The sequence below is a fragment of the Phragmites australis genome, chromosome 4, assembly GCF_958298935.1.
Source record: "Phragmites australis chromosome 4, lpPhrAust1.1, whole genome shotgun sequence".
Lineage (NCBI taxonomy): Eukaryota > Viridiplantae > Streptophyta > Magnoliopsida > Poales > Poaceae > Phragmites > Phragmites australis.
In genome coordinates this window covers 30357926-30369462 of record NC_084924.1, presented here as the reverse complement: position 1 = coordinate 30369462, position 11537 = coordinate 30357926, and positions in this window count along the sequence as shown.

The following is an 11537-nucleotide window of genomic DNA, read 5'->3' as shown; positions in this document are numbered from 1 at the left end:
GAGAAATATTAGCTGTTAATGTATTAGTCTCCACTTCAAAGAAGTGGTGACATGCGGTCACTTCCACATACATAGTCTTTGTGCATATAAAATATTGGAAAACATGTTGAAGGTAGTCATCATTTGGTGTAGACCTCACAGTAGTAGGCGAGCAACTTGCTGCTATAACATAGACGCTATTCAATTAAGGTGGACAACACTACAGTCACAGCCAATGCCATAGACTCTACTACCTTGTGTTTGTACCAATATAATAGAAAAAGGTAATCACCAAAATTTTTGCATAATTTCCTGCAAATTATTTAAGCTAACATGAGGCTTAAATAAGTAAGAATTTCAATAAAGCACTTAAATAATGTAATCTTCTGCAAATTATTTTAATAATATAGTATTACTGAGGTAATACATTTATAATGCAGTATTACATCTTATTATGCAATTCTTGTTAACCTGAGGGTCCGATATATATATTTATATGAGGTAAACATTGCATAACAAATTTGTTTGAGGTCTGAGGACTTAAACATAAATAATAAGGACCCGTTATTAAATTTTTGTTAATGGTACTGCAATTATTAAAAACCTCAAGGGCTTATTCATAGGAACTTCAATATAACTGATGCATATTAAAATGCGGCATAATTTATTGAAAACCAAATGGTATTTTTGTAAAATGGTATGGCGCCGCCTCTTTTAAAGGGTCATCGGCCCATTTTCCATTTTGGCCAATTCTAGCCCCCCCTTTTTTTCTTTCTTTTCCTCTTTTCTTTGGCTACATGGGCTAAGGCCCTGAAAGTCTTATTGCTGAAATGGCTTGGGCTGCAAAATTGGCGCCTAGGCCTTGCGGCTCAATCAGCTTGCGGCCCCAATGGCCCATTTTCACCACTGGCCCAGTTGGGCTCTGATTATATAATGTCAAGGAGGAGGAAGATTAGGGTTTTGGGTGAGGCAAGCGGTCAAGTCACTGTTTTTTTTTTCACCGTGCACCACCGGAGGGTGAGCGCCGACTGAATGCTGCCGACCGCGGCCGTTGGCTTCACTGTCGGCCAAGGGCCAAGTAGTCAGATCAAGCGCCGTTCTAGGGTGATGGAGCCACCACCGGTCTTGTGGCTGCTACCGTCGCTGCAACCTCTCCTAGGGCTAAGCCGTTAGGCTGATGCCAAGATCTGTCCACCACTAGATCTGACCGAAGGGGCACCATTAACTGGGTTGGTTGCCTACGCTGCCATGAAGTGGGTGCCGCCTGCTTGCTACGTCCAGCATCATCATCCTGGAGTTGGGTTGCCACTGGATCTGGGCGTTACATAGATAGCTGCTGCGTGCCGTTGACCTAGGCTCGAGTCTAGGCCACCACCACCAGAGGGACAGTGAGGCCATCGGCATGGCCGTTGTGTGTCGCCATGGGACAGTGATGGCACACTGTCGGGGTTGGGCTGGTCACCTACTTCCTTGGAGAGGGTTGCCCATCTGAGGATGGGGTCGTGTGGCCATTCACCATTGATGTGTTGTGCACCGTTGTCGCTCGGTATGATGCCAGGTATTGCATCGTTGGATGGTGATGTTGTGCCTCTACCAAGTGGACAAAGCATGCATGCCCAATTCGATGGATTTCCCTGTAGGGACTATGTCCTTCTATTTTCTTCTATTCGGCAGCATCGCGGTGTCTTCATTCCCTTTTTTGTTGCATTGATCTTTTGATGGAGGAGGGATGTAGTGCGCATGGCCCTCTTAGGGCATGTATCTGATTTTGGTGATTAATGACAATATTGTCAATGGGACTAATATCTTTATTAAGTATATGCTTTAGGTCTCATGGATGCAACACAAGATAAGTCACCAAAGCTAGGACAAATATAGGAATGAATTGGACTTGTTCCATAAATTTTAATGTGATAAAATGGGATGGATTTGTATACAATCATGTAGAGCTCTTCACAAGCTTTCTATAGATTCTACGATCATCAAAATCAGAGTTCAAAGCGCAAAGTTAGGCCCGAAATACAAATTGCTAGTCGGCTAAAAATATACATGGTGAATATTCCGGTGTGTACAATTTGAAGAGCGGAGGATAATCCGGTGTTCACAAAAATAGACACGCCGGATGATCCGGCATTCACAAGAATTTTTGGTGGTTTGTTTTTTCAGAGAGCTTCCAAATGGGGTCTAATTCACAAAATGAGTACGCTGGACCATTTTCCAGAGGGATTGCAAAATGGCTCGGTTGGCATCGTATGCACATAGGATGTTTCAGTGTTCAAAGAGGACGTCACGCTGGACCTTCCAGCGTTCACAAGAAAGAAAATGGAGTTCCAACAACTAGTTCGTAGAGAGTACACGTCGGATGGTCCGACACTTATAATGTTGCACACACCAGACCTTCCGGTGAGTACAACAATATGTGACCGTTGGAGGAACGGCTAGTTCGCGGGGTTGATGCTATATATACCCTCCCCACTTGGCCATTTGAGGGTTCTAGAGTCTAGGGAAGCTCATAGACACTTGAGAATGTATCCAAACCACCAAAGTGCTAAAAGTGATCATCTATGGCAACTAAGCACAAGATTAGGGAGTTATTAGTTCTAATAGGCCTAGAGAGAGTTGTTGCTAGGTGTTGCTTCCTAGAGAAGGAATCAAGGAGTGATCCTACATTGTACCAAGTGGTACACCGGCACCTTAGAGACTTGGTGACTTGCCGACACTGTAAGCCTTAGTGGCTTATGCTTTTTGACACTCCAACTTGGTGTGGAGTGGCTGCAAGACTCTTGTACAAGGACACGGAGACCCTCGCCTTGGTGACTCAAGCTCCGAAGTGAAGATGGCGGCAAGTGATCGGAAGAGAGGCTTGTTGTGAGGCCTTGTCTTCGTGGCCTGGTGGCTCTACCCACTTGAGGCCTTGGTGGCTCAAGGGTCGTAATCGGGTGTCATCTGAGAGCTATAGCCTAGGGGTTGCTTCAACGTGGATTAGGGGTGGCGTTTATACCATCGATACCATAGGATAAAAATCCCTTGTGCTGAATTTGCTCTCTCTACCATCTTTGTGTTTCCGCATTTACTTCTTGCAATCTTTCCTTGCATGTTTACCTTCATAGAGTAGTTTGCTAAGATTGGCTATATGTTGCAAACCTTTGAATGGTAATATAGACACACTAGATGAACCAAAAGCACATTTATATAGAAATTGATATAGGTTTATCTTGTAAAGTTTTTAGAGCCGATTAGTTTTAAATATCCTAATTCAACCCCCCTAGGACGTCACTGATCCTTTTCACCCTCATAGTGCCTTACCAGTGAGTCCGTCAATTAGTGTCGTTGTAGAACAAAAGTGTCGATAACATATTGAAACTCAAATGAACAATAGAGTTGAGATTCAATCAGATAGTTTCATTCATTCATCATCATGTACATATATACATCGGGAAGGGGTGTCTCCCTGTGAGGAGGCACCCGTTACAAAAACAACTGCTCATGGCAATTATCTTTTGATTACATTTCGTAACATAAGCCTTCATGTACTTTGAGTGGCATAGACATGACTAAATTTGAGGTATAAGTGGAGTCGGTATCATAAACAATAATGTATGATACAAAATTAAAGTAGTCTACAAAGTAATAAAATTATATGACACTAAATAGAATCACCAAGTACAATCCACATGCAAACATGATAAAAGAAAAATTGTACATTGAAAAATACCTCACTAAACGAAGATTACACAAGAATCAATCACTAATTTATCGAACATATTAACTTGTCAAATATAGAAATGACCTTCCAAACATAGACCAAAGACCATAGATAAATTAGTATTTAGTAGTGCCATATTTGGGATAGAAAACATATAATATGCAAGTGACGACAAAAGACATATCGATAATGAAGATTTCTTAATTTTACAAATATCAAGTCCTTTAAATATCCCTTGCTCGGTTTAGCACACCCAAGTCATTACACCAAGCATCATACATCTTGTTGTGCAACTCAGTCTTAATAATCTTCATTGTTGAGAAGGCCCTTTCAACCGATGTCGTTGCCACCAGTAGAAGCAATGCCAACTCAATGAGGCGATAGACTGAAGGGAATATGATATGCCTTTCAAGTTCAACCATCTTTTTGGCTAGGCTTGCAAGATTATGCCAAACTCTAAACTCCTTAAAGGAGAAATCCACACAATAGATAACCATAAGCTGAGCTAGCTTATCCACATCAAACTTAGAGAAGGATTATCTTGGGTCAAGACAAGAAAAGTTAACAAGCAATTATGTAGATAACTCATTAAAATGATGATCCAACTTGGTGGTAATAGCATCTATAGAAATATAGAAGGTATCAACACAAAATGATGGTCATTAGTGATGTTGTTTCTCCCCCCTTTTCTTGATCGACCCAATATATCTTGGTATCGCTTCTTCCATATTTGGTATTGGAATATCATTTGCATTGCAGAATTCTCTGTCTTCTTCAAATAGTGACTCGCAATAATGATTTCTCAATTTGATCAAACATGTTTTCACATCAATAACCAAAGACATTGCCTGAACAACATTCTAGTCCTTCCTTTACAAGAGAAAAGATAGCTCATTTGTAATACGAAGGATTTGCAACATCATCTTCATCATGAGCACAAAGCTAAACAAATTCTATTGTATACACTAAACCTCCTGCTCGACATGGGTTACGCACATGCTCTTGCATAAATACCTAGCACTTCTATAACTGAATCCCACATTGATGCAATACGAAGTAAAGTCTTGTAATGAGAGCCCCATCTTGTATTTCCATGTCTAGCCAATGATGTTTCTTGATGTTTCCTTTTTCCTGAGGACATCTCACCACTCTCCAAATTAGCCAAAAGATTTATGTGATGCTTATCAAGCAATACATCCTTCTTCCTATAAGATAAAATAGTGGTCTTCACAATCAAGGCCGCATAGTTGAAGAAATCCTCAATAGATGAACAACATCTTGAGATGACAACAACTATCAACTGCAATTGGTAAGCAAAACAATGGATATAGAAAGCATATGGATTCTCATTACAGATCAACTTCTGAAGGCCATTGAATTCTCCTCTCATATTAGAAGCTCCATCATACCCTTGCCCTCGTAGTTTTGCAATGAGTAGACCATATTCACCAAGCACCTCAACCAATGCTCCCTTTAATGCTTCTGATGTTGTGTCTGCGGCATGCTTCATACCCAAAAAAATTTCAATTAATTCTCCTTTTTTCCTCACAAATTTGCATTACAAATTATACAGTTAGTTGACTAAAACAACGGAATTTTTAAACCAAAAAAACTCTTATGATAACCAAATGCTTACCTCACAATCATGGCCATTTGTTCTTTGACTGATATATCACGAGATTCATCAATAGAACTGAGAAGAGACAACCCCTATCTCTTCCTTTACTGCTTTGGTGATCTCCACCACACAACATTTTGCAAGTTCCTTTTGAATTGTTGGGAAAGTCATTTGGGCATTTTTAGGACATAGCTCATCAAAAGCAAGCCTCACTTCCTTGTTTCTTTCTTTCTACCAATCAAGAAACTCTAGGAAATTTCCCTTATTCAAGAAAGAAGAGAATTCATCGTGTCCATAGAATGGTTCACCTTGCAATGCGAGATAACTTACAATACCTAAAGATGTATCCAAATGAGTTTCATACTTGGCTAGTGCTTATTTACTATAAGTTGTAACCTTATGTTTCACACTTGTCCATTGATTTTGAAAATCTTCATATGTTGTTCTTGCTTGTTGTGGACACTACTAGTGCCACCAACATGAAGAGGAAGTAATTTGTATGCATTTGTGAGGAACGGTGACGTCTTAAGAGGGGGTGAATTAGGACACTTAAAAACTAATGTCTCTAAAAACTTCACAAGATAAACCTATATTAATTTCTATCTCAATATGTTCTAGGTTTATCTAGTGTGTCTACTCTATCGTTCAAAAAGATTTGCAACCTACTCTAGGAAGGTAAATTGCAAATATGTAAATACGGAAACCTAAATAAGTTAGAGAGAGTAAACTCGGCACAAGGGATTTTTATCTCATAGTATCGGTGACACACAAGCCACCCTTAGTCCATGTTGGAGCTCCACAAAGGATATGCTCCTGTCGCCAAGACTCTTCCGGTCAGCACTTGAGCTACCAAGCCACCAAGGCAAGGCCTCAATCACGATGAGCAACCAAGCCACTAAAGCGAGGTCTCACCACTAACCTATCTTCCAGTCACTTGTATGTCATCTTCATTTCGGAGTTTTAGCCACCAAGACAAGGGCCTCCGCGTCCCTATACACGTTTCTTGCCACCGCTCCACACCAAGTGGAGGGTCAACAGGCTTGAGCCATCAAGGCTTAAGGTGCCAACAAGTCACCAAGACTCCAAGGCACCAATGTACCTCTCGATACAAGGTTGGATCACTCCTTGATTCACTCTCTAGGTTGCAGCACTTTTCTCTAGGCCTATAAGCACTCATCACTATCTAATCTTGTACTTAATCACCTTGGATGATCACTTTTAGCACTTTGATAGCTTGGATGTCTTCTCAAGTGTATATGGGCTTCTCTGGACTCTAGCACCCTCAAATGACCGAGTGAAGAGGCATTTATAGCCTCAACCCTATGGACTAGCTGTTGCCTCAACGGCTTAAATTCATTGTATACGTCGAATGATCCGATGTGGACAACATAGTATTCACCGGACCATCCAGTGTGTACATCTTCCAAAACTAGCCGTTGGAACTCCACTCAAAGCTTCTGTGAACACCAGACAATCCGGTGTGATCTTCATCTCCATCGCCGGACCATCCGGTGTTTGTACTTGAGCCAATCTGAGCCACTGACATCTTCTCTGCACAAAATACTCGACGTATTGTCCAGTGTATTCAATCCATAGCGCCAGACTATCCAGTGTGTTGTTTGATCTTCTCTTATGAGCAAAAATACTCTGGTATGCACTCTCTTCATTCGTCGAACTATCCGGCAAGTAGGACTTCAATCTTCCAGCCTCTGCACCCTTCTCTGCAAGAAATCCTCCAGCGCATCATCCAGCGTGTATAACTCAGATCGCCGGACTATCCGGCATGTACACCTTCTTTTCCTTCTTCTGTCAGAACACTCCGGCGTTCATCACTTTTATACGCCAGACCATCCCGCGTGTAATGTTTCTATTTTCTAAAATATTTCAGTGTGTACATATGCCTCTATGTCGGACCTTCCATTGTAATCAATGTCTGTGGAACTTCTCCAATTTAAGCAAACTTTATCCTAGCTTCGGTGACTTCTTCATGTATTGCATCCATGAGGCCTACTAAAGTATATACTTGACAAACATATTAGTCCCATTGACTATATTATCATTAATAAAAAAATCACATACATGCCCTAAAATAAATGCTACAATGTCCCTAAGGATATGTTTTCTACAATCTCCCCTTTTTCGGTGATTGATGACAACACAACCAAAGCAAGTAATAAATGATACCAATTGTAAACAGCACAATGTATTATCACATTGCTTGGATGCATGTTCTTACCACTTTGTCCCCTTTGTTGTGGCTCCCACTTTCTCCAACGTCACCATCTCCCTTCATCGACCTACGCAAGAGTTTCTCCCCTTTTGTCAACCTTTTATGTATCTCACAATTGCTTTGGTCATCACAATTCTCCCCCTTTGTCAATAATATCCCGAAAAGGCTATAAACACATGTTAAAATTAAGGTAAAAATATTAAAGCACATGTGAGAGAGCTTCATAAACTATGATCCAATAAAGTGATACCACTTGTAGAGATTCAATTTAAAAGATATGTGGATATCAATTGAGATGAAAGCACATGGATCACAATTCATGAAACTCACATAATAGTCTAAACTCCCCCTATATGTGTGCATATATATGATGAGAAAGAAACATATGTAGAACTAGACAATATGTCAAGATATAAAATTTAAGTCATATTATGCATAGAGATAACTTAAATGTACGAATGAATTGACAATGATACCAATTGACGAATAAGCATTGCATAGTCTTCGGATATAGTAGAATAATTTAATTTGGAATAGCCTCTGAGACTTGTCAATTAGTCCATGATACTACAAAAGATATCACTTAAAACACATGTTAGTCTCAAAATCACAACCTATAGGATATACTTCCTCTCCCTACCTAAATTTGTGCATACAAAAGTTGAATACTTGTGAGAAATATGCAATTGATATTGATAACAATGGGAATTTATCTTATAGATTGGACTCATTGCACATAAAATATATCAATTGAAGAAATATGTCATTTAAATGATCGACAACTAATAAACCATCTAGGTTGCTCATGGGATAGAGATAAACACAAGCAACCTACCATATGAAAACCTATACTATATATTGCAATAAATTGAAATTTGCATATGCAATCCTAGACAAGGCAAGATGCTAGATGCAAAACAAAATACATGAACAAAAACAAACAAAAATCTAGCTACCATTACCTCTTTTACCTTTGAATGTGGATTTGGGTATATGATGATCATGATCTTCTTCAACGCTCCAAATCATGTACACTTGGTTTCTTGCTTGATCTTTCACTCCATCTTGTGAGTCAAGTCTCTAAATCCTCATAGTTGCCTCAGGCTTCAAGTCTTCTTTGGACCCTAAACTGATTGGGACCCCTTCATATTGATGATGATTTTCTTAGGCACCCAAATAGGTTGGTTCTACCTCCGGTTATTTCTCCTAACCATGTGTGCAATCACCCTATCTTGTCCTTTGTCTTGAGTTTGTAGTGATTGCTCTTGGTCTTGATCTTGTAGTTAGGTTTGATGTAAAGGTTGGAGGTCTTGTTGGAGAGATTCATCACCTTCTTATTCTCATTGGTCTCTTTTTTGACTTGCTTGCATTTGAATGACTTATGGCCTTCTTGATAGCATTTGAAGCATGTCACGGTAGACCCCTCTGCAAGCTTATTCACCATAATATCACGGTTATTTTGAGGAGTTTGAACATGTTCTTTACCCTTTAATCTTGCCAAGTCCTTTTTGAACTTCTCCACTTCTTGCTTTAGCTCATCATTCTCTTGTGCAATGAGGTTGTTAGGTGGTTCTACAACAACATTCTCAACATAAATCTCATTACAAAGGAGTGAGATAGATAAATCAATCAAATTATCACAAAAAGTGGAAACATTTACCTTATGATTGAAATTAAGTAGATAGGTAGATTGCTTCAAATGGACCTTAGTTTGAGATTCAATGCACTCAAATATCCTTAAGCCCTTCATGCTCTTTGTTTAACAAATTGAATTTGCTCAATAATTGTTCATAATTAGAAACAAAGGTTGCATGAATATCATTAAGTGCATCGAATTTCTTAAACTCTTTTGATTATTTCTTTAAGACCCTTCGTTGCTCATAGATCAATTCAAAAAGTTCTTCATGAGAGGGAGAATCCTCATCAGCTTCATCATCACTTACATCCATACCTTTGGCCATAAAACACTTGTGAGATAGCTTGTGTGACGACTTGTGTGATGATGACCTTGAGGAAGAGCTTTTCTTAGAGGTGTGTATGGTGAGGCTTTTATCACTTGAGCTTGACTCTTCATTTTCACTCACCCACCTTCCTATGCTTGCGAATGCTATGGCTCTTCCCTTTCTCTCTCTTGTTCTTAATCTTCTTTTCCTTCTTGATATGATCAATTGTATTGACCAAGTTTTCACTGGATATTAAATGATCAATCTTGGCATTGATCCTCTTTATATTCTTCTCTAATTTTAAGAAGAACTTGGCGGTCTTAGGATCAATTTCTTCATCACTTGATGTGCTTTGATCATCCTCTTCATTAAGCTCTTCATCTTGATCACCATCATCTTCGCTTAAGTTTGACTCTTGCTCTTATCTCCTCATCCTTTCCTTCATGTGTTGATATTGAGCTTGCTTGCTTGTGAGAATAAGGTTCTTCGTGTCGGATGAGGAAGAAGATTTCACCCCCATGTTCATAGTCATCTCATGGGCGGTGATCTTGCTGATTACTTGGTTTGGAGTCATCTTCTTGCCGATAAACCTAAATCAATTTCTATCTAAATGTACTCTAGGTTTATCTAGTGTGCCTACTCTATCGTTCAAAAAGGTTTGCAACATACTCTAGTAAAGTAAATTGCAAGTATGTAAATGTGAAAACGAAAATAAGGTAGATAGAGCAAATTCAGTATAAGTGAATTTTATCCTGTGGTATCGATAGCATAAGTCACCCCTAGTCCACGTTGAAACTCCACAAAGGATATGTTTCCAATCGTCAAGACTCTTCCGGTTACGACTCTTGAGCTACCAAGCCACCAAGGCAAGGCCTCAAGCACGATGAGCAGCCAAGTCAACAAGGTAAGGTCTTACCACTAACCTATCTTTCAGTCACTTGTACGTCATCTTCACTTCAGAGTTTTAGCCACCAAGGCAAGGGCCTCTGCGTCCCCGTACACGCTTATTACCGCCACTTCACACCAAGTTGGAGGGTCAACAGGCTTGAGCCACCAAGGCTTAAGGTGTCGGTGAGTCACCAAGACCCCAAGACCCTGGCGTACCTCTCGTACAAGGTTGGATTACTCCTTGATCCACTCTCTAGGTTGCAGCACCTAGCAACACTTCTATTTAGACCTATAAGCACTAATCACTCTCTAATCTTATGCTTAATCACCTTAGATGATCACTTTTAGCACTTTGATGACTTGGATGTCTTCTCATGTGTATATGGGCTTCTCTGGACTTCAGCACCCTTAAATGACCGAGTGAAGGGGTATTTATAGCCTCAACCTCACATACAAGTCGTTGCCCCAACGATTCAAATTCACTTTATATGGTAGATGATTCGGTATGGATAGCATAGTACTCAACAGACCATCCGGCATGTACATCTTTCAAAACTAGCCTTTGGAACTCCACTCAAAGCTTTTGTGAACACCGAACTATCCGATGTGATCTTCATCTCCATCGCTGAACTATCCGGCATTTGTACTTGAGCCAATCCAAGCCACTGACATCTTCTCTGCATAAAATACTGTGACCTATTGTCCGGTGTATTCAATCCATAGCACCGAACTATCCGGTGTGTTGTTTGATCTTCTCTTCCAAGCAAAAACACTCTAGCGTACACTCTCTTCATTCATTGGACTATTCGGTAAGTATAACTTAAATCTTCTAGTCTCTGCAACTTTCTCTGCAAGAAATCCTCCAGCGCATCATCCAGCGTGTATAACTCAGATCGTTGGATTATCCAGCGTGTACACCTTCTTCTCCTTCTTTTATCAGAATACTTCAATGTTCACTACATGAAAAAAAAGCTAAAATGTGACGGGTCATAATTGCCATGGGTGACGAGTCCCGCATGCGTTACCTCGAATGCTTCACTGATGACCAGTCATAAGTGACGGGTAAGGACCCGTCACTAATAAGATCATTGGTGACGGGTCAAAACTTAACGCGTCACTTATAACCTTCATAAGTGATGGGTCATAACTATGACCCGTCACTTATAATAAGTC